The following is a 24,250-nucleotide window of genomic DNA, read 5'->3' as shown; positions in this document are numbered from 1 at the left end:
TGAGTTGACGCTTTCTATCGCTCCACCACTTGGCAACAGATGCCTCTTACTTATGCACAGATGCTGAGTATCCACCCAACCCTAACATTAGCCTTGTGTTTTGAACTAATTGGGCCAACACAGTTGTAATTAAGATTTGAATAATTAGAAAACTAACATGATTACTTTCACAATTAATCCTTCTATTGTACCACTACATTCTCTTTTGGACTATTCTACAAAACTCTTATTTCTTTGGGTCCTGTAAATCCATCAGCCTTCTAAACAGTGGAATAAAATCCCACTTTGCCGATAATACTAAAGACATTTTAAAGGGCTGGTTTCACCCTGACTTAAAAGAATTATGATATGCAATTAGACTGTTCTTTTTTCTTTCATTGCATTTACCCATTATATGGGTAAATAAATATATTATAAAGATATATATGTACATATATCTATTATTACCCTTTATAACAGCCACACAGGAAGAGAAACCATACACAAGAATGAACAAAGCTTTTTAAGAACAGCATGTGAACACACTTGGCTAGAGTGTAATATAGAAGCTCTTTAAGATGAGCTGATCTGACATATCCTCTTTTATTCCTTTGACTTGGTGTCTGTTCTAAAGTGGGTGCTGAGGGGTAACTGTCAAGCACAGGAACAGGAAAGGAAAGGAGGAGTCTTTTAAGTAGGAAGCCTGCCTGTCCTGGGACAATGGCAACAGTAGTACTTGGAAAGAATGGTGGATCATGTGATTTTAGAGAGAAGAAATAACAGGAAATGAACAATTAAAAATTAAAAACCATTATGTAACGTCTAATCAGAGCCTGAGGGGCATACAAAGTGTGTAAAGACTGGATGAATATGCCAACATCCCATTGCACTAACTTTAAACACTGCTCTGACAGTAATATACAAAACCAAGATGCTCATACATGTGCATGCTCACAGAAATGCCACTTCCTTTTCTCAAACACATTTACTGACATATACACACAATAGGAACTCTCTTGCTCTTGATGGTAAAAACCAACACTGGTTAAATTTTCATTCTTTGGCATTAGGAAGACTGAGAGCAATAGAGAAGAAACATTACAGCTGCATGGGAATATTAATAAAAATCATCATTTATAAGTACATATTAACTGCTGTTTAATCAAGGGCATCCAGTTACGGGGAGGAGGGGGAATTTGTTAGAGACAGACTCTCTTGAACTAATGATTTATGTTTGCTGGTCTCCTTCAGGTGTTTAGGAGATATTATTTGCACAGATATCTGAACTTGCTTTAAAGGGCATTCCAAAAACATATTCATCAGGAAAATCAAAGAAACAAGAAAAAGGAAGGAGAAGTAGTTCACAAACTGTTTCAAAGGACCCTAAGTGTTAAATGGCAGCAGCCAGTAGCAGCTTAGCCTCCCCTAAACCATCAGCAGTTCAGTTCCCCTGAGGCAGGAGAATGAGCAAAGGCTGTAATTACTGTCTACCACTGTTATTGAAAATAAATATACTGCTTCCATATTCAAGAAGATATATAGCCTCAATCCCTCTTCCCCCACCAATCCTTAATGCAAACTGAGAATGCTCCTATTTATGCCTATGATAATCCCTGGAATTAGTATCTGACATTATGGAAATTTGTGATCACAAGCCAATCTTTCGTAAAAATATGAGTTAGGTCCTGAGACAGTGACTCATTACTTCCTTAGGAACAGGAAAGGGAAAATGATGTTAAGGACCTGTGGAGGGAAACATGACTCCCAAAAAGCAGTGGTTAGTATATTAACCCACTAACCATGGTTTGCTGGGTTGGGATAAATGAAAAAAGGAAACAGTCTCTTGACTTTTATGTTGGGCAGATGGACAACTCTCCAAAAGCTGGAAACAGATCTCTTTGTTGGCAACGTGTGTGGGGAAAATGAGACAAACTAAGTTTGTCTATTTTATTTTAATCTTTTTTTAATTTTTTTTTGGTTTTTTTTAAGGCAAAGGAGTTTTGGCAGAGAATAACAATAATTTCAGTACTGTATCAAGTCTAGTTGAGCCAGAGTTCATTTTCCCACAGCAGCCATCACAGTGCTGTTCTCTTCATTGGTAGCTGGAAAGGTGTTGATAACACACCAGGGCTTTGGGTACTGCTGTCTCTCAGCATTTCCCACATCAAGGGGCTGGGGGTGGACAAGACCCTGGGATGGCAAACAACCAGGCCAGCTGACACAAAATAACCAAAGGGATATTCCATACCATATGACATCTGCTCAGATATGAAAGCTAAAGAAAGGAGGAGGAAGGGAGGACATTTTTAATTTAAAATATTTTCTTTCCAGAGCAACCGCTACATTGAAAGAGGCCTGAACAACACTTGCTGATGGGAAGTAGAGAAAAAAGTTTTTCTTTTGTTGTGCATATGCGAACTTTCACTTTTGCTTTAGCAAACTGCCTTATCTCAACCCACAAGTTGTTTTTTATCTTATTTTCTCTTCACTTTCCAGCTGGGGAGTAATAGTGCGATTTGGAGGACACTTGGAATCCAGCCAAGGTCAACCTGCCAAAAGTACTTATAAACTTCAATTTGTCCAAGACAAAAAGCTCAGCAGCTCTTGATGGCATCACATAAGTAATCACATTCTCACGTAATCTCAGTCAGAGGTGCTGCACTGTCCCACACTTGGCACGTTGGTTTAATGACTGAAGCAGGATCTTGTCTATTACTCAACATCCTAGCCACTGAATGACACTTCAATCCCAGACATCAGAGTACAGCAGAAATCATGACTTAATTGTTCTAAGACTCTGTTTAGACATTCCATGAAACTTCAAAACTCTCATGAGTGCTGATCAAACCTACCCGCTCAGTTAGATTTTCTAATTCTATCAATCATATCCAGTGTGCTTCACAGCCATAGCCTGATCCAGCTCCTGATGAAATAATAGGTTAAATTCATTTTCCATCCATGTTGACCCTTCTGAATTTTGCCTGCTCTGTAAACCAGAGCTTACCAAATACTTCTGTAGGTTTTTTATTTATGTGGCAATGTATTGAGCAGACTCTAAAATTTCTTTTACTTGTGGGGTTGGTAAACATGATAGATAAGCTTTTTAATGAAATTAAAACTAGGTTATAGTACTTGAGCAGTGCTCCTTTCACAATACCTTTCATAAAACATAGTTTAATGCCTCAAAGAGGAATGAATAAGATTATCCAATTACAAAATCCTCGCAAATGATTATCAAATAACAGTTGGTTTCACAGAGAGCTTCAGAATTTTTACAATTTTAGAATATCAAATTCCAACATACATGGGATTATACTCTCATAAAGAATTATAAAGTGGTATTTCAAATGATTACTTAGAATTAGTTTTCATTTCTGGGGCTGTGTTTTGCTTCAGTAATAGAGCAATAGAATTTTGCATAATAAAGAAAATACACATTATGTATTTCATTTGTATTCCTAATTATTTTCAGAATAAAAAATAAATATTTAAAAACATTTTGAAAGTCATTAAAGAGAAAAAAACATTTAATATTAGAAAAACCTCAATGTCTTATTAGGGATTTGCAAATAAACTAAAAAATAGAACAATAATTTTGATTACTGATACTTTTTTTTTACAGGAAGTGTTTCTCTATTTACTTGTATTACATTTTGCCTTGCATCCTACTCAGAACATTCATCTTGGTGTTATGGTGCTCTTTGCCTTTTCAGATGTTTGCCTTCAGGGGTATTGATGCTAATAAAGAGCATCTATTTCATAGATCTGCATTAAAAATCACTTCTTTTTCCTGACAAGCTATTTAAAACATCACATTTATGCCTTATGAAGTGCACTTAAAAAAAAATATATCCACATACCCTATGAAAACAAAACCCATTTGACACAAGTTTTGTTCCTTTGCAAGAAAGAAAATTTTCTAGGTGATTAGCACTAAAGAGGTATGAAGGCAACACATTTTCCAAAACAAATACTGTTGTTTATTTTTATTGGGGAGGGGGACATATCCTATCACAGACTTCAGAAGAAAGACTCCTAAAATGGCTAGTTTAACTGCGGTAATCAGTAATATCAGATCTTTTTTCTTCAGAATTAAAATCTGAAAACAAGATGAGCAGGTAAGCCACACAACACACATAGATCTAACCTCTAGAACCTGTATCTTCAAAAATTTTAGATGGCACAAGACCTCTACTCTTAATCATTTTTGCATAAGACATACAGACACAAAGAGGCAGAGTCAAAAATGATCCCAAACATCCCGTTTGAAATGATAAGAAATTATTTCTCTGCCATGATATTTGTCCAAAGAGAACCTAAAGAACAGCTGGTAGAAAAAGAAATGTCTGATACACCTAAACACTGCATTCAAATCATTTTAGGTAGATCCACTTGTGTTTTGGCTGGTAGAACCTGCACTATTAGAAACAACTGAGGCAGGGTGCATGGCAACCAGCTCCAGCTGCTCTTAATCAAATAAGTGAGATTATATCAAGTTATATTTATTAAATTAGTTAAAATCATCATCTGTCACTAGGTACATGAACATGAACTGCATTCATGCCTTGACTGGACAGAAGACACATTTAGAAATAGTTGTGAGACCTTCCACTCAAGACAAAATTTAAATAGCACCTTGCAATTTTTACCTGAATTAGCATCCCTAGGCGTGTACCACAATAAGGATTGTATGGCCACTAGGTAATGAGAAGGGAATGATAATTCTGGTTGTTCAGCAACCCCCTTCCAGCCTTGCACAGAACTGTAACATCAACATTTAGAAACACAGTAAGTGTGTGAGTTTTCTATTCAAAGTATTCATGCTCTTTGATCACAAATAGGGCAAAAAATGTCATACAATTATTACAGAAAAAGTGAGTTGATTAAAAAAGAGTGACCTTTAGAAAACATTTGCAAAAAATGCCCACTGTTTGTTGAAAGACAGTGCTCCAGGCAGTTCCAGGAAAAAAAAAAAAAAGTTAAACCAAATAAACAAACAAACCCACCCAGTTTAAATAACAGGCTTAGAGAAAAATATTTCTACCAGACCAAAAATACCCAAACCAAATTAAATAAACAAAAAAAAATTGGCTACTTTGTAATATTTTCTGGGGGGTTTTTTGGGATTCTATTTCTCTGGTGGGTTTTTCATTTATTTGTTTTGTTGTGTTGGGGTTTGTTTTATTAGTTCCTTTGGGGGGTACTTTTTGGTAGTTTTTTTCTTTGAGTTTTTGTTTGTTTGTTGTTGTTCTTCTCTTGGTTTTTTTTGTTTTTTTTTTTTTTTTTACTCTTTAACTATTAAAATCATCCAATCGCTTTCTCTGTTGACTCCGCTCCATCCTGCCATACATAGTATCTTGTCTACCTAGCCTAGGATTACTCCCATCCTTGGCTGCTGGAAAACAAATATGTCCTTGACAGATAAATTTTGGCACTCAGGGTGAGAAAGAATGACAGGTAATTGCTATGTGCTGCGTCTGATGGGTAATGCAGAGTGGGATTGAAGTCCATTGATGCACCTGAAAGAGTTGCTTACACATTCTGCGCATTAACAAAGGACATTTACAAATAATAATAAAAAGAGGACGATAGGGATGAGATGAGGAGACACGAGGACAAATGCAGAAGAAAGTGATAGTGTCTGAAGCTTTTATTAGATTTATATGCAGTGAGGATCAAAAAAATGGGATAGCAATTTTTACACTGAATCACAAAAACATCAGAGTCAAGTGATGCTCTTTAAAAAGCATTTTAATTATCAAATTAGCACTCAAATTATTTTGAGTGTTTTCCTTATCAGCACTTACGTTTTCAACACCACCTCTCACACTCTGTATTTATTCTGACTCATGTACTCATTCAAGTAGAAGCCATGTATATCACGTTTATTCGCTTTATTTTTTGACACATTCTCCTTCAAGTAGCAGTTCAGAGGAGGAAGGGCTAAATTGCAAAAAATTCTGGTTTACAGAAAATCTGAGTGTCACTATGTAGGAGGTCAGATTTAAAAATAAAAAACAAATCAAAAACCAACAGGCTATTTCATTATGAAAATATGAAACACAGCTCTACAGAGAGGTCTGCTCATCAGTCAGGACCTTTATTGAAAGGCATAGAGCTACTTTTTTCCTTCTCTTAACAGTGTAAATCAGGACTTCTATAACATCTGTTTGGAGTTACAGTGAGATAGATATACACTGGATGTGTTAACTTATGTCCAAAATTATTACTACTTAGAGTAATAGTAGGAATAAAGGAATAAAAAGTGCTCCTTGTGACAGTAAATGAAATTTTGTAAGAGATATAGTTACATATTTAAAATTATGGCAAACAAGTACCATGAATACTATTAATATTTTAGAGAGAATTGAAAAGACACTTAACAAGCAAACATACAAGGCTCCTAAGTGGAAAGATGATGGCTTTTAATTTTGTTATATAATTATTACTCCAGTTTAATGAATGAAATATTATTTGAACTAGAAGGGTTTTTATAGAAAGCTTGTTGCAAAAATTTGAATGAACTCAGATTTGGCAGAATGGCTTAATCATCAAATACTTTCTAGCAGAAGTATTGTGTAAAATTCTGCTCAGACTGTTCAAGACAATGAAAATCTAGTAAAGAAATACTAGTTTCTAACTTTTCTTCATGCTATAGGTATTCTTAGAAATCTGTAATTAAATTTTCAATTTAACAATATTGTTTTTATTTTCAGCATTTTCTTAAAAAGGAAAAATGAACAATGGAATGGAGTATTTTTTTTTTTAGATTATGCATTAACCTTAGTATAAAGCAGATATATGAAAGTCTGTAACACACACACAGAGCCAGCATGCCTGAGGATAGAATGCCAAGGAGGTTCTTAAAAAATGTACTTTGTTATCTTCATACTTGGCTTTTAAGAGAGCTGCTTAAACTATCACCTCTGCTCCACATACAGAAATGCAGCAGAATAACTAACTAACTAACTGGATAAATAGTCCAAGGGGACTGCGGAACAAACAAGGAAAAGGGAAAGGAAGTCAGAATCTAGGTCTCCACTTCAAGCCAAGTCCTGTAGGTAGTATTTGAACTCCATAAACAAACCAAAATTTTTGTGAAATTAATAAATGGCCACAGACAAGTGTTTGGCAAATGTGTGGCTGCATTTACAATTACACTTAGCACCTGCTGGCAGCCTTCAGAGAACAGCAGCCAGGAGCCTACCTAATGCTTATAGACTCCAGGTCAAATAACCTAGTTCAAAAAGCTGGATGATGGGATCAATGCAAGAGTATATTGTTGATCAAGAAATGTCAAAAGTCATGTATGTTTTCTGAAAAAGGAATGGGTTTGCTTACCTATTTACCTTTAGTGGAAAAAAAAATGTTTCAAGCGTTTTACTAATCAAGTCAGTCACAATGGCATTTTGTAAGCGTATTTGGTGTGCTGGACAAAGTATTAATGCAGTCAGTGAGTAAATGCATGCATGAAAAGAATAATAAATCTGACCCAAATGTGGAAACAAAAACTATTTATCCAAGTCATTTAACTGAGTATTTATCATCAGTTTTGGAGACTGCTCCAAATATACTGTACTCTGAAAGTTGAGAGAGCACATAATTCTGGTACCTAAATACACAACTTTTAAACTTATATGGTAGACAGAATTTTGCTTCAACAATTTCTTATTTTTAATCTCAGACATCTTATGAACTTTCTTATGAATATCTCCATAAAGGTTTGCATCTGAGCTGTGGTTCCAGGTGTGGGCCATCCAGTACAACAGTACAGAGACAGACTTCAGCACCCACGGACCCCAAATCCCACTCTGCTGCAACACAGGACAGTAAACAAAGCTTACATCATACACATCCCAACCAACGCAGTCATTGCCTTGAAAAATATTGACAGCTGAGACATCTGCAGCAGAAAGATGGTACTCCAGCCCAGGACTGTCTGGTGTATGTCAGCAAATCTGATCTTTACAGGAAGACTCTCACCCTCAAACCTGAAGTGATACAGTTGACAGAAACTGAACCACAGCTGCTACTAAAGTAATCTGACCAAGTCTCGTGATGTGAACTCTTTTAGTTCCCATCTGGTGGTGAGAAGAGAATCTTTAAACATTCCATTGCAATATTAGCATTGTAAAACCTGACCTCTGCTAAATACAAATTCCAGTAATCAGTATGGGGAGGTAGGTTTGTATTTCATTTCGATGTAGAATTTTTCTACCTGGAAATATTTTTCCCCACTCAAACCACCAGGCTTGAAGGTTCAACAAGAAGCTTTGTCCCTCTCAAAGGAGGGACAATCCTCAAAACTTTGCTACAAAATAATTACCTGAACAAATATTCCTTGACACATCTCAGTAAATTACACCTCTACAAAACAACTGGGCCTTTGTGAAAGGTTCTGTTAATACAAAAGAAGATAGTGCTTGAAAGTCATTCTTTAACATGCTATGTTATCTTACCTATGACAAGCCACAATAAAAAGAGAAGCCAGGAAAAAATAGTAGCAAAGACTAGATTAGCCTCTATATTAACTTATTAGGAGATGCAGCTTTCACAGTGGCTTGAAAATAGCAACCACTGAAAATATGCTACAAGGTTACTAATTTAAAAGCATAATATGTACATTGTAATCTCTGCTTATTTTTAACTAAAATGTATGCTTTTGCAAAAGCAATGTCATCCTGAGGCAGATGACTTAAACTTTGCATTGTTTTTATGAGCCAGTGAAGAGCAGGAGATTTCTGCAGTCTAGACACACACATAGTCTCCAAAGCTGGATGCAGAACCACATCTTACTGCTCTAGCTACTTACTGCACAGTGAGATACAGCCTCTGACACAAAGATTGTACAATCAAACACAATTAAAAACTAGAGAAAAGAGGGATGAAGAGATAGTAGAATTGTTGGAGCACACACATCCCATTCTTGTGAGCACTGAAGTGTCTTCAGTGGAGTTTTCGTTTCAATTAAAAATGAAAAATTTACACAGATGGCCCAAATGTAAAAAGTGATGTCCCTGCAGCATCAAAGAAAGGAGAAGAATCATGGTAGGTGAAGAGAAAGAAAGAATGAGGGAATGCTAAGAGGAAAAGAATAAAGGAAAACATATATCATTAGGAAGAAAATGAGACCTTATAAAGAGGAAGATGTTACCCTGAGGTGCAAGAACAAGTGTCCAGGAAATAGATTATGAAAACAACAATGACAGAGAGATAACAAGAGTCTGGTGGGACAAATTGGTCTTGCTAGGAAAGCTGATGTTAGTTTCATAACCCATGTAAATATCACAGGGTTAAAAAGTCTCCTTTTCAGGCAAAGCAATTGTCCCATATATCTTCAAGAAGGGAAACTGTGGAAACTCATTAACCCCTGAAGTTTGTTGTAACTCACTGTCACCCCATTCTCTTGAAACTATATATAATTTAGGATAATATATATCTTTTTCATTATCTGGATTATGAGCTATAGTCATTAAAAGCTGTTTCCTCTTTCACATGTCACTATCCCTGTTTTAGCAGGACTGTTCCTCACTGGTTTGTGGTTGGTTTATGTCAGTTTTCATAGAACTCCCTTTTCTTTACCCATTTCCAAGCCTCATTTTAATGAATCTCCCTAAAAAGCTCATAAAACATTAAAGCATTAGTATCAAACACTAATTTTCAATGGAGTTGGGCTAGATAGTAATCGTACTCTGCTGCCAGTAATAAGGAGACGTAGCTTGAGGCAAAAAAAATTAACACTAACCTCATTCAAAGAACTTGAAATATTTGAATAAAGTTGAACTCTGCATATAGATATATATTTAACAGTATTTGATACAGCCTTAGAGTAAAAAAACCAACTTCAAGAGAGGGAACTAGGCTATACTGCCTTCCTGTGTAATCTGTCTGCCTGTGTTTAACAAGTCTGAAAAGCTTCAGTAAGTCAGATGCCTCAATTTATTTGCTTAATGAGAGGAATATTATTTCTCCATATTGCTGAGGTCACTTTTAGGATCATTACTATGTATGGAAGAGGCTCACAACCCACGAACAGAAAAGATCAGGAAGCAATTATAGAATTATTGTTGGGTTTTATCAAAACATGAGAAAAGCAAGCATTTCCCTGTGTTTGGTAAACTGTCATGTCCTAAAACTTCTGAGGCTGGCACACTGGAAAGTAAGCACTTCACTTACAAGCAGATAGAACATGTGATCTTGTAAAATAATAATAGAGATCTATTTGTAAGACTTGTTTAGAAAGGCACAGACATATTGCCATGAAAGTGTGATTTATTTATTTTTTACTTACAGCAACACCTTTGTGAAACAAAAGGAGAACAAAGCCATCATGTCAAACAATGTTTGCAGTCAGACCTTGTAAAAGACTGGAAAGGAACTTCCTGCTATTTGTACGTAACTTCGATGTCTCCAGCTGCAACTGGTTTACGCTTGATTTTTTTTCCTTGCAGTGCATTAAGTTATTGTATTTTGATTTTTTAATAACGAAACCCCTGATGTATATGAATGAATACTATGCTGAAAAAACATTGATTAGTTGTGAAAGAAAAAAAGTAAAGACATATATAGTGCATTCATATATGTGCATTGAAATACTTGTACCCTGGTCAAGACTTGCATCTCTGGGTGGAGGAAGCACTCAGGCATTTAGTAAATGTCATATAACCATAACATGAAAAATGAAGTGAGCCATATGCTACACCAAAATGAGGATCAGTGCATGTAACTACTTCCAAAATCAGCTTCCTTTCCTTGACAACAGTATTATTAAAAATTCTACTTTCCAAAATAATTTTCAAGGAGAATATAGAGATAGACAGTTAAAACTGTCAGTACTCTTCGAAAATCTCCCTGAAACCTCGGGTCATTTCTTGGTATTTTTCACTGAAAAGGTTAATGGAGTAAGTAATCTGCAGGTAACCAACATCTGCTGCAATTGTTTCTTTTTTTTTTTTTTTTTTTTTGGGTTTTTTTTGTTTTCCTTTTCTTTTGGGAGCAAGGAGCGGGGGGGCAGAGAGGCAGGTGGTGATGTGGAGAGGAGGAGTGGAGCAGGGCACAGGTTTGAGAAGTATATGTCCATATCAATTAGCTGAGATTTTAATGCAGGATATAGTGCTATGAATTGTATTGCCAACAATAAACAATAATCAACAATAGAGATATTTAATGACAATAAACAGCATTGGCTGAAAACAACCAGTGCAATAAATTCACACTTTTGTAAACTGCCTAGAAGTTATACATCTGTCAAAGCAATGAAAATTTGAAATCACTTAACTTTCCCTTAATGCTTTCTTTCTATTACGATCGAGTTCTAAACAAAATGTGTTAACTTTTAAGGGCAACAGAGAGAACGGACATTTTCAATACAACAGATCTTAATTTCATCCCTTACAGTATTAAAAAGTTTGGCCTCTTTACATGCTCCTTAATTACATCCCCTGATAGCACAGGTATCAAGCATGGACATGACTGAGACTACCCAAGTCAGTTCACTTTAGAAATTTCAGGGTAGATAGACCATAGGTACAAAGCTAGCTAACTCCAGGCTGTGTAAAAATCTCTGACATTTCCCTATTACTCATTTAATCTTTCAGGACAGCCTCCCTCATCTACTGTCTTATTTCCTTACAGATAAAGATCTTCAAGCATCAGTCTACTTCTTTTGATATGTCTCACTTTCTATCAGCCCATGAAAAAATGCATCCTCTCTCTCCTCAGTCAAACACTGTTCTCACCCACAGCAACCAACTTAATTTTCTGGCCACTTGCATGGAAACAACACCCCTACTCACTCTTTCCCCCCCACACAGAGGAGAAATGCTAACCCTACAAAAGCAACTATCCAAATCGTACCAGCCTCCAAGCATAACATTCTTTCCACATGCCAGCCACAGTCTTCAGTCTGACGGCAGCCTGGAAAGCTACATGCATATTCTTGACTCACATTTCAAGAATCCTTTACTGTCTCATCTACATGCCATGGGACTTTAAAGCCCTGCATCTACGAGTTCCTGCTGGTGAGGGAATGATGCTCCTTATTCAGGATTATGTTTTACCATAATGTACTTTTGCTTTCCAGCTGCTGTGCTTCCTCAAATACATACACAAGGAGGGAAAGTGCACTTGCCTTTCCTCCTCCTGCCTTCTCGCACTCCTGCATGCTTCTAACAATTTTTTTTTCTTCTTCTTTGTTTGGTGTTTTTTTTTTTTTTTTTTTTTTTTTTTTTCAGAGAATCACAGGAGTGGAAAAAACTGCAGCCATTCATGGGATGCTGCTTAAAACTGGCCTCCCTGCCGAGGGGTGTTGCGGGCTGGGACACTGGGTCCTGCCCCCAGCCCGCTCCCGCGGCGCGGGCTCCCTTGCTGCAGTGCAGGCTGGCGCTTCACTCAGCTCCAACTTTCCATGCAGAATTCGGCACGATGCAGGCAGCCAGATAAAGCAGCACTTACCTTAATTGAAATCTTTTCTCTGGTAATGCTGGAGCATCAGTCCAATCAACAGCGATCGGGGAGAATCTAAGTTTCAATCAACACCCTCCGGGTAGCCGCATGCTGCTCTGCCTTTTTTTCAGTGAACTCCTCACTGTCTGGAGGAGAGAGAGAGAGAGATCAGCTGAAATCCTCAGAGGCTCGTAGGGAGTGAGAGAAGAGGCACCAAAGCAATGTTTCTTAACAGGAGATTCTCAGCCGGCGTGCTCAGGTCTGGAAGATCCTGTAAGTGCTGTGATAGGCTCCTGTCATGTCCCCTGAGCCGTGAGATGATCATTGACCTGATTAGCTCTGAACACTCCCTGCATGCAGAGAAAGCGCTGAGAGGATTGGTGGGTCGCAGGGGAATTGGGAAAGGCACCAGGGCCGCTTGGGAATCTTCATTCTTCCAGACTAATGGATGTGCTGCAGCTGAGGCTGTAATTTGTGAGGAGGTTATGCACAATGTTAACCATCTGAGGACTTAAACAATTGTGCTTTTGCGTGCTGTTTCTCAAGGTACACCAGCATTCTACGCGGGGTAGAGCTGAGTGATTAGAGGCTGATGTAGCCATTTCGTAATACAAGGTTCACTGTACGAGATGTTCTGTAAGCTGAGAGATAAAGTGGATCCATACATTTGTCTCCGACCCCGGAGACAATAGTAATTAATGGGTAGAATAAGTGAAATTAGTACAGTGGGCTCATGTTAGCCCCCAGATGGCAATCAGTCAGCATGGAAAGAAAAAGAAAAGAACAACAAAACCCAAGCAGACTAGAATTATTTAACAAGTGCATGTGGCAATTCAAATAAAATGTGGAGAAAGAATTTCAAATTAGTACAGAAAAGACTTTTCAACATGGAGATAAATCAGTAGAAAAGCACAACAATAGAGCAACGCAAGTTCTTCCCTCTCTTACAGCAGAGGGGAAAACCCAACAAGGAATGCATTTAAAGGATCTAATTTGCCTTTCACTTGCACTGAAACAAATAAATCTATTAAAGATGACAGTTTAAATTTAGATCAGGATAGAAAAAAAACCAGAGTGAAAGAAGAATGAGGTGTATTCGTTACTTGTTTTTGGTTCAAGGGTATTATGGAAACTAGACTTCGGTGTACCAAGTATTCAGGCTTGCATGGTCAAATGAGTCAAGTCAAAGTGTGTCAACTTTTATGACTGCTCTCATTTGCTGTTTTCCTGTTCTTGGATGATAATTATGCCACTAGGCAGTTGACTCCATTTTACATTCAGATTTATCTATGGAAATACCAGCTTGTGACTAAGAATAACTTTGTTCACAAAATAATATATTTAGTATTGATGATCTGAAGCACCAATATAAAATGGAAAATTGATATTTTTATAGCAACTAATGATGAAGATTTAGAACCTATAATAGCAATGCTAGTTCATATGTAGTTACCATAATTTACTCTATGAATGCTGAAATAAAGTTAGTCATAAACATATATTGAAATTCTTAATCAAATTTATTTACTTCAGGTCTACTCATACATTTTTCTGGTAAATTTGTGTAATTCTGTTTTAGTAGGAAAAGCAGTAATGAAAGCAATTTTAAAGTTGTTAAGTGGCAGAGAAAATTGATTATATGTTTACTTTCTGAAGGCATTCACATCAGAAAGCTCATTATTGCAGAGAAAAGAGTATCATGTGATTTAGATCACACAGAAGTAACCATGGAAGTTTGAATCACCAATTTATTTAGCAAGATGGAAAACAAAGATTTTTCACCCTGGCTTTAATGCCTGAGAAACAGAAAATAAATGTAAGTGCCCTATATTTCCACTAGACAATCAGTAGGAACATATGAAGTTTTCTACCCTAGCAGTGTTAGCAATATAATTTTCAGGTTCCTCCTCTGGAAGTGCCACTCTCCACTGAAAAGTACCTCAATACGCAAAATCTGGATTATAAGATTGGCAATATTTTATATTCAGACAGCAATGTTTTTAGAATGTAGGTTGCTTTTTTTTTTTGTAATTTCTTGAATGCCTATCACCCAGGGATTCATGCCTGCCCTGGGACTAAGGGTAAAAAAGTAATAATTAATCTACTAATTAATCAAATAAGAAGGCTTTTATACACGTTAATATGAAACATAAACACATTCTTGAGTAAAGGGTTTTATGTGTCAGGACTAAGATGATTTCCTGGTACAACCCCCACTGAAAAAGAGGCTCTTCTCCTTACCTATACATTTGTACCAGTGAAAGGGTGGAAGTCATCCCAAAGCTTACAATCTTATCTGTTCTGACATTGCATCCCTCATGAAACATCCACAGACACATGTTGTATTATTAATGATTTTAAATACAATTAAAGAAATTAAATATGAAAAAGACCTTATTAAGACAATTTATTTGCCACTCCTGTAAGCTTCCAATTTCAAGCTTCATGCTGCTTTGTTTAATTGAATCTTACCTCTCACCAGCCCTAGAAATTTCAACACTTCCCTTAAACTGCTGTTCCAACCTATGAGATCTCCATAACAGGAATTCTTTACCATTTATTACTTTTCAAACATCTTTCAACAGTTTTATACTAAAAAAGTAAAATTCTAATTACTTAAATGGTAATCATTCACATTCAATGGTCTGATTGTCTTTTTAAGGTTTAAAGGTCAACATTCATCAGAAGTTCATTGTACAAAACAGAATTATTTTAATTGTTTCTCACCACAAGTAAAGGTCTGGGGAAAAAATAATAGCAGATCCAGAGAAGGGACTGAAGCATGAAGGAAAAAAACCTGAAGTGACAACATGATTTCAGTTTGTGCAGAAACAACTGGGACTTACTGTAGTCTTGACTATTAGGTAAGACACTGGCATTTTAAATTTTGTGTTAACAAAAGAAAACAATAATTTGACTCACTCTTGAATCTTGCTCCAGTCTAAGTAACAGAAGAAAAGTCTGGCACCTTGGGTCCTATTCCCAATCCTAAATATAACTTAAAATTTTGAATTCATTTCCTATGAGTCATCTCAATAAAGGGACAGAGGTTTTTCTGAACAAGGAGATCAGAAAAGTAATATGTTTTCAATAGGAAATTATACAGTAACATACAGAGATAAAAAAATTAGACACCCTTCTCAGCACATCATTCTTACAGAAAGGGGGCAGTATATTAAAGTAGTAAAAAAATAAAATTCTATATAATCTCTAATTAATCTTTTGAATTCACTGCCCCAAGCCATGATTATAGGAAAGAATTAATATGTACGCGTGAGAGTATTTTGAAATCATAACAGAATCTAAAATGGTTACAAAATAATTTTCTTTGTTCAGTATTGTTCCTCAATGCAAAGCAAAAACATTTTCTCATGGGCAAGACAGGTTACCAGTCATAGGAAAATAATCACTGTCCAACTAATAATTTAGCAGCAAAATAGAAAAGACCTTTAGAGTATCATTTAATAAACCATAGTATTTTTACTGTCAAAGGCCATTAGATATTTGTGCTTCACTAAAAGATTTTTTTTTAAATGAGCAGCATATTTAAAAAAGCTTCACTTCCAGACTTGTTCATTTGAGTAGACTGAATGCCAAAATAAATACAGAAAGCTGTACTAGTGTAAGTTTCTTAATATTCTCGTAAAGACCTTTGCTTCACAGACACAAACTACTTCAGTTCAATACCATATCATGCATCAATGTGAAGTCAATACAGAATAAAAGGTCATAGAGGAACACTAAGAAAAGTGCTAATACAGTCACAACTTTCCTGCTGGCCCAAATCCCACACAGAGTCTGTTGTGTCAGCTCTGTGGATTCTCAGGAATGGAAAGGAGTAGAGGCATACAGTGTCTACGTCCACATCCACGCACAGAATTATTCTTCTCCTACATTTAAAAAGATCCTTTGGTATGAATAAAGAAAAATGCTATACAGGATGCACTTGGGGTGTTGATTTTCTGTGTAATTTCTTATTTTCTAAAAAGTAATATATATATAACAAAAAAAGAAATATTGTCTGTTTCATTTTGGTTGGAAACACAGAAACTAGACATAAGGTGTGTGAGTACTCTAGGAAAGCAGCAAACCCAGCAGAGTACATAGAAAAGATTAAATAAAACTATATTTATCCTACATCTCTTCAGAGAAAAACATAAAAAATAAACCACTTTAAGACATTAAAAATGCTCTGCAGAAAAGTATTTGAGCCATTCAAACTTTCACAACCATATTTTCCATAATTTGGCAACCAGTTTTTCCCCATGGCCTCCATCGACAGTGAGACTAGTTAGCTCACAGTAATACTTTACTGCCGTGCACTGCAGCTCTGAAATGTTACCCCTATCCTCATAAATTTCAAAAGTACCAGCTGAGCAAAGGCAGCTCCAAGCTCTCATCTGGCCGATACCAGCACAGCTACATTGATTTAAGTGGAATTGTACAGCAGATTTGTAAATCAGTGAGATCTCATGTCACAGCAATACCATTGGTCATCAATGAATACTACAGCAGTTTTCAAAGATCAGCCTTCCTGTAATATCATCCAATTTTTTTTTTTTTTTGATACAGATAATTTCTTTCCAAATTTCTTAGCCATACTGAGTATGGACAACATGGGGAATTTCTTTGCACCAGAGAGTTTAATCTTGAGCATTCAGTGCTTTAATTCAGCATCTTATTCAGCAGGTTCTTAATGTTAAGGTAAAGATGTGATCTGGATGGAAGGAAACAGCTGAATCCTTGTCATACTCAGTGGAAAACTGCTGACTTCATCAGGCTTCCCCTTGTGGTACCTCAAAGGGCTCAGACAAATCCAAACTGCTTTATGTCATGCGATGACTGTTCTCACTCCTAGTTTAGCAATAATTATCAGTACCACTCTTTTTACTTAGGCCATACATCCAAATATAAGGAAAGCAGCACAGCATGTTGCTTGAAGACACTTCTGATGCTGTTATGTAAAGTGCAGTTTGAATTTCATTGTTCACTTTTATTAAGCCAGCCTTGTAGGCTGAGACAATTCAATGTTGGTGATCTCTGTTTCCTTTAAGACATTCTCACAATGTTTGAGACATGCAGGAGGCATGGATAACCCTAGATTTAAATAAAGGCCCACAAAATGACTAAACAAATGAAAGGTTTGGAGTATCCTAATACCACAGTGGAATTGTCCCAAAATCATGACAGGGGAAAAGCAGGTGGTGGTTAATACTCTACAATTCAGTTCTGGGAAAAATTTATGAACATTATGCTTTGTAAGATTAGGGAACTCATGGGTTGAGAGGGTACATAGCCCTGTGAGTGAAAGGAAATATAGAGGGATAATGTTTTTAATGATATATTCAGGTCTAATAAAGAGAAAATTAAGGTAGAAAGAAGATGTAAAATGGAAACAGGCCACCACTCTTTTGGAGTTTAACTACCATCTGAGAGAAATTAAATTTATATCACAGAGGAACACCATTCATGCTCAAGCACCAAATAAATTATTGTTGTCCATAATTATAAAGAGGGAAACAGAATGAACAGTTATTCAAAAGTGATATGTGCTTGCAATACTATTTCATTTACAGATGTATACTATAAAGGCACTTTTGTGAAATAATGGAATCAAAATTCTATTCAGTCTGTTCGGTGTGTCTTTCTGTATGAATTGAGAACCTTGGGACTACTAGAATGTACCCTACAGGACCAAGGAAGCTTTGCATATAAAGTTAGTTTATCTTTGCTGAAAATTTCTGTCAGCAATACACCTACACAGCTCAGCTGGAAAAGAAATCAAATATCTGTAACCAAGAGCATGGTTTTGCAGCAAAGTTTGCAGTTTCTGGTCTGGGTGTTTTTGCTGGGGGCTATAACGCTACTTTAGACATAACAGCAAAAATGGAAGCACCCTGCAATTTGCACCACAGGAGCAGTGTGGGAAACAGAATGACTCAGGGACATCCTTTCTAAAGTACAATTCCTCCCTCACATCCTTCTTGTTCAGGTGAAGGGAACAGTGTGATTTGTGGTATGATCTGTCTCAGCAGCAATTTACAACTTCCCAGTAAAATCTCTGCTCACTCCCTTCTGCTATCAACTTGCTTTAGCAGGCAGGGACAGGGGGGAGAGGATAGTGCAGAGAGTCATGTGCAGGGATGCAATGTACTGCTTGTAACCACATAAATATCTTACACTCATTCATTAGCCTCCCTGTTCCTGTCTCTCTGAATAAGGAGGGGTTGCTTGTCCCCTTGAAGGGGACAAAACTGAACTGCAATTTAGTCTTGGGATTCTCCCTGGCATTTTTATGGCTGAAGCCTGTCTGCTACTTACTCAGACTAATACTATAAATCTAGTACACTTTAAGGGCCACATTTTCAGTGTCATAAAGCATCATATCTGTCCATTTTTCAGGGTAACCACAGGGCTTTTATAATAATAGAGAAAATCTGATCTTAGGATGTGACAACATCTCTGCCTGAGATTTTTCAGATGCTACTGGTTTCTGGAAAAGTTCAGAAAAAAAGAGTAACAAGTATAAACACTAATTAACTTTTCAGCAATCCTCACTTGCATCTGTCTGACTAGTGGGAACTTGGATTTGTTTCTTTTTTTGATTGTTATGGTTTGTTTTTATTTTTATTTCACCCTTGACTGTTTTCTTATATGATATTGCTCTTCTCTTTTGCAGTTTTTCCATTCCAGAGTCATCTTTAATCTGTTTTTTTCTTATTCCTAAATTTCCAATCTCTTTTAATATTCCTCCTATCTTGTTTTCTTGCTCTCTATTTTGCCAGTCTTATAAGGAGAAGTATACTCCCTTTTCTTGGCAGTGTTAGAATGGATAGATATAGAGGGAAATAACAGGGAGAATAGTAGCTGCATTTTTCCATATACACATAAAAATATCTTATGTAGGAAAATGAAATAAAATGCTACCAAAATTGCTTTTATTTTTCATTCCCTCAACTACTATTCAGGAGGAGCTGGAAATTCCATAAAGGAGCATGACTGGAAACATTTTAAATTCCTCATACAGTCTCATTCTTCATAGTCTGAAACAAGTTTTCCCTCAGATGACGGACACCAGCCCATTGACTGTGAAGGACAACTTCCTTGTAAGAGGGAAGAAGGCTGAAAATAAATAAAATAAAAAGTACCTGCAGCAGTATTGTGCCAAGTTCTGAAGGAGTAGGCTGATGGGAATAGCGGCGAGTAAGACAAGCCCTTATTTGGGGTCAGCACTCTCCCTTCATGTGGGACCATGCTGGCTAGCACTTGGTTAGAATTGCTGCGAGAATACTCAAGCTAGCACATAGAGGTGACAGGGAACAGGAGGGTAAGGCAGTCTCTCATCCTTTCCCTCAGCTTCTTCAGAGGTTATCAGGATTAGAAGTTATTCAGTGCCTTCCGTGTGCCTAATGGCAAGATTATTACTCCCAGAAGCATTGCACTGCATCCAGTTGTGTAATAAGTTAAACGCCTTCCATGACACAAAGAAGCTAAAGTGTGTACTGTATATAAATCTTATTTTTAGATACCAAGGAACATGAAGATTTCAATCTAGTACAAAGACACTGACACTGATTAATAGGGTCTAACCCTGTTGAGTTTCCTTCTTGTTTTTACCACTCATATCATTACTCCCTCTAACATCTCAGGCATATGATATGTATTATGTGCTACATATTACTCTGCCATGAGTTTGCCTGCCTATAGCAAAAATTCAGAAAAAAAATACTGCTTCCTTTTTCAGACATGCATGTTATTTCTCATTTGCCTGCTTTTTCACTATATCCTGCACTTCAAAAGTCTCATAGAGCTTTGTGATTATCAGGTTTCTGAAGGTTTACCTTAAATGATCAGGTGAAAAGAGAATGAAAAGGCAATAATAAACAAAGACGTGTTCTTAAATTTTTCCATCCTGTAGTCATTGTCTCCAGTTGGCTCTATTAATGCCTTCATTTTAAAAGCTCAGAAGGCAGAGATTCAGATCACAATATGAAACGTGTCACTCAGTTCTAGCCAGCAAGAAACTGAAGGTGGCAGGAGGAGATCGGAGCTAAAAATCCAGACTCCTCAGCTCAGGCAGCCCAAGCAAAAGCCAAGTCTCAGCTGCTGCCTCTTCACTCAGGGAAGCAGAAACCATGGTCTATCACAAACTTGGGCATTGTATCCTGCAGGGAGAATTCAGCAGTGGCATCTTAAACTCTATGTCACTGCAGTTTGCTGCCAAAAACCAGTGCAGAGCATGCTGGAACAGTTTCTTTAACACAATCTTTTTCTGGAAACCTTTTGGAAGAGAACATGCTTCCACAAAGCGACAACACGTGTTACCTCTTTTGAAGATGGCATGGTTTGAGACAGTGGCTAAGCAATAAAATTTGGCCTCCACTGATTAAACAGAATAGAATTCTCTAGCCACTCATGAAAGATTAATCATATGACACATTTGAAAAAAAAGTGTTCAGGTTAATAATCATATCTTTTCTAGACAGAAAGTATCATTATGTGATCATACTCATTTTGAGTCATTAGACTCTTTTCCCTTTTTATGAATATGGAGGAATGAAAGATGGCTTAATTATAGTGCTAGGAAATTACTTGCCTTTTGGTGGGGGGTAGAGAAGATGGTCTCATAGTCACAATACAAAGTTGAGACTGTACAATATTACCTTAAAATATTTATTCTAAGTTACTCAGTTCCATTTGCATCTGTAGTAAGTAGGATGTTTAAAAGACACTTGCATATACGGAATGGGAGTAGAAGAATGTGGAAGCTGAAAGATGCAGGGCCTCAATGCCTAAATACATAGTCGCATTTTCCCTCATGCTTTCAAGCTGTAATTTGTGATGGATGTGAAAATGTGTAATATTAACACTGTCTGTTAAAAATAATGGGTAAAAACCACAAACACTACATATTCATTCATGTTATTTTGTCTCTTTACTAGCAGAGCCAACCAGCTTGTGTTCATCTATCTCCAGAACCACCTATACTGATATTAATCAGTTTGCTGAAACACTGCATCTTTTTTTTTTTCCCTATTCATGAAGGCACTTCTGAGAATAATAATTACACTACTTAGCCTTTATCTAGTGCTTCTCATCTTTCAAGAGCTTTACAAATATTAATTCACTAATTAATCTTTCCAACAACTCACATTACTCCCATTTTACAGATGGAGAAGCATTAGCAGAGAGCGTGAGTGACCTGCCTGAGGCCATGGAGAGCAGAAAAAAGGGAGAGGACTAAGAGAAAAGATGCTTATAACTAGAATGAAATGGAGGCAGATGGGACAATTATGGTGATTGTTGAGCAAATAATCATGAGATTCCAGTGAAGAATTCAACATACCACCGGAGGGCAGGAATTACTAGGCCTACTGGATATTATACAGCCACTCAGTTTTCCAAAGGATCCACAAATAAATTAAAAAATTAAAAAAGAAAAGAAAAAAGAACTGAAAATAAAACTTATTGCTCTTTTATAATTTTTTAAAAACACAGAACAGTCTGTTCTTAGATACCGGCAAAAATCTTAAAAGTAATCCTGAGCAAAAAAAATAGGGTCAAGAAACTATAAAATTCTAATTTACTTGGTATTTCATTTGATGTGAGGCTATCTGCACTCAAAATTAGATCAACTAAATGCAAAGACTGCCCAATGCTAGTGACATTAGGATTTATATTCCTGGTCCATTTTGCATCTAGGGAGTCTAATAGAAAATAAGCTCTCTATAAGACTAGATTTAGCTCATATATTGAATTCCAACTGTAAGTGAAAAAACTAAACAAATAAACTTCCCTCTTGAGTCTTGGCTTTCTGCTTTCCAAATAACTTCTGTTTAACAATATTTTTTTCCACTTTGTTTTAGTTTGGGTTTGCTTAGTTTACAATCCCAAATGATTCCAGGAAAACAGACATTTCTACATTAGGACTACAGGAGAACATGGGATAATACTATGGTATGATACTGCTGTCAGGGAGACTTTTTCCTTAAGGCTGTAAGAGATACGCCATTCTCTGGAATTTAGGACAGCAACTGGCAACATGCAGTATCCAAGCCAAATCCAGTAAGTGAATTATCTAAGAGCAAAAACTTTTCTCTGTGCCACAACTGATAAAAACCTGGGGACTGTTTTTTAATTGTGTTAGAATCTAGCAAATACAGTACACATAACTATTGAAATCAATATGATTACACAAATATTCAATGAACTTTACGCTCCATACAGACTGGGAAATGGGAACAAAGAAAAAAGAAAAAACACACAAAAACCCCACAGAAAGCTGTGCAAAATCTAGAAGATTTACAACCAGGTCAAACTGAGATAACTTTTCAACTTTTGCCTGTCTCTGAGAAGTTTAGCTTTCTGCTCCATTGATATGTTAAATGTTTGTTTCAGTTGCACCTTATGTTGATATTGACATTTTGTATAATACTGTAGCTCACTGAATAGTGGATAAACAACCCAAGAGTTCAGAAAGCCCCAGTGAGAATGAAGAGGAGCAAGGGGGGATGTAAAAAGGCCTCTGACAATTTCAAACACTGCATATGTGCTGTAATATTCAGCACTAAGAAGGGAACTCTTACTTCTGTAACCTGTGTATTTCTCTCACTAGCTATCCTCTTGTCTGGAGATACCATTAAAATGAAACTTAATTACCCACAGAATAGCTACACTTTTTCAGGTTCTTAGAGCTTGGGAAGCAAATAATTTCCAAGACGCAGAACAGATACACCTATTCTGTGTGTTGGAAAATTATCTGCTTCCCAAGCTCTAAGAACTTGAGCCAAAACTGTTATTTCAAAAAGAGAGTAGTAAAAGTATATATTTTGCTTCTCCAAGAATTTGAAAGTAAAGTTAATTGTTTTCTCTCTCTCTGAGTTCTATATCCTCTTAAAATTAATTCTCCCTTTAAACTTTATTTAAGATACATATTCAGGAAAACATTTCCTGGAAATGACATGGTGGAAAATAGCCTCTATTTGCACTATTTTGATATTAATAATACAATTTTATGGTTTCATCATTTGCAAGCTTTGCAGACAATACACGATTACCCATCCAATCACTGACAACATCAAGCAACTTACCACTTGTGACCTCAAAATTCTGTAGCAGTAAGAAGCAAATTGACTGGGAAGGACTCCTACAGTACATTGTAATCAGGATGAAGCTATTAAATTTGTGATTTAATCCAGCAATTAAATTTTTGGTTAGCTCCTGTGATAGAATGGGGTTTATGCTATTACAAAAAAATAATGATCACAAAACTTCCATAAAAGATTTCATACATAGGTATAGGACCCTTGAGAAGGATGCTGAGTGATTACATGAGCATATCATGACAAACAAATGCTGCATTTTATCTATGAGGTTTAGTTAGATTTGCTTTGCTTAGGTCAGCCTGTTGGAGTAAGGCCACAGATCACTCTCACCAAAATTCAAGATGCTCTGCAGAATGGACTTTTAGCAAATAGGAAAAGTGGCAAAGAAAACAAAGTGCCTGGGTCAGCTGTGGTGTCACACAACATGGACAAGACAAGTTTTGTTTATGCAATGGGCCTAAAAATGTCACAGATTCAGACCAGATGTCCTGAATTTCTTCCCAGATGCTTCTGGGTTACACAGAGGCTACTGTAGCTTCATTTTGTGCCCCTTCTTCAGTATATTTCAGCGTTAAAAAGAAGAGGCAGATTTTATTTACATGTCTCCATAATTATATTTGGATGCTGTTGAGCAAAGATGGAACTCAAAAGTACTGTTGATAGAAACCTAATTACTGTTTTAGGAACCAATCTCCTTAAAAAATTATTTTTATTTATTTACT

The 24,250-nt window shown here is 36.5% G+C and overlaps 1 protein-coding gene across 1 annotated transcript in view; it reads right to left on the bottom strand.

The window, feature by feature from the left end:
• CDH12 (cadherin 12) overlaps positions 1–12,719 on the bottom strand; it is a 222,508-nt gene extending 209,789 nt beyond the window's left edge. Inside the window, exon 1 of the mRNA XM_030970264.1 lies at positions 12,433–12,719. The gene's annotated coding sequence lies outside the window, so the exon portion shown is untranslated. The remainder of the gene's footprint in view (positions 1–12,432) is intronic.
• Positions 12,720–24,250: the final 11,531 nt, after the last annotated feature.

Source organism: Camarhynchus parvulus, chromosome 2, assembly GCF_901933205.1.
Source record: "Camarhynchus parvulus chromosome 2, STF_HiC, whole genome shotgun sequence".
Classification (NCBI taxonomy): Eukaryota; Metazoa; Chordata; class Aves; order Passeriformes; family Thraupidae; genus Camarhynchus; species Camarhynchus parvulus.
The sequence above is the reverse complement of the archived record's forward strand: the minus strand, read 5'-3'. Positions and strand labels throughout refer to the sequence as shown.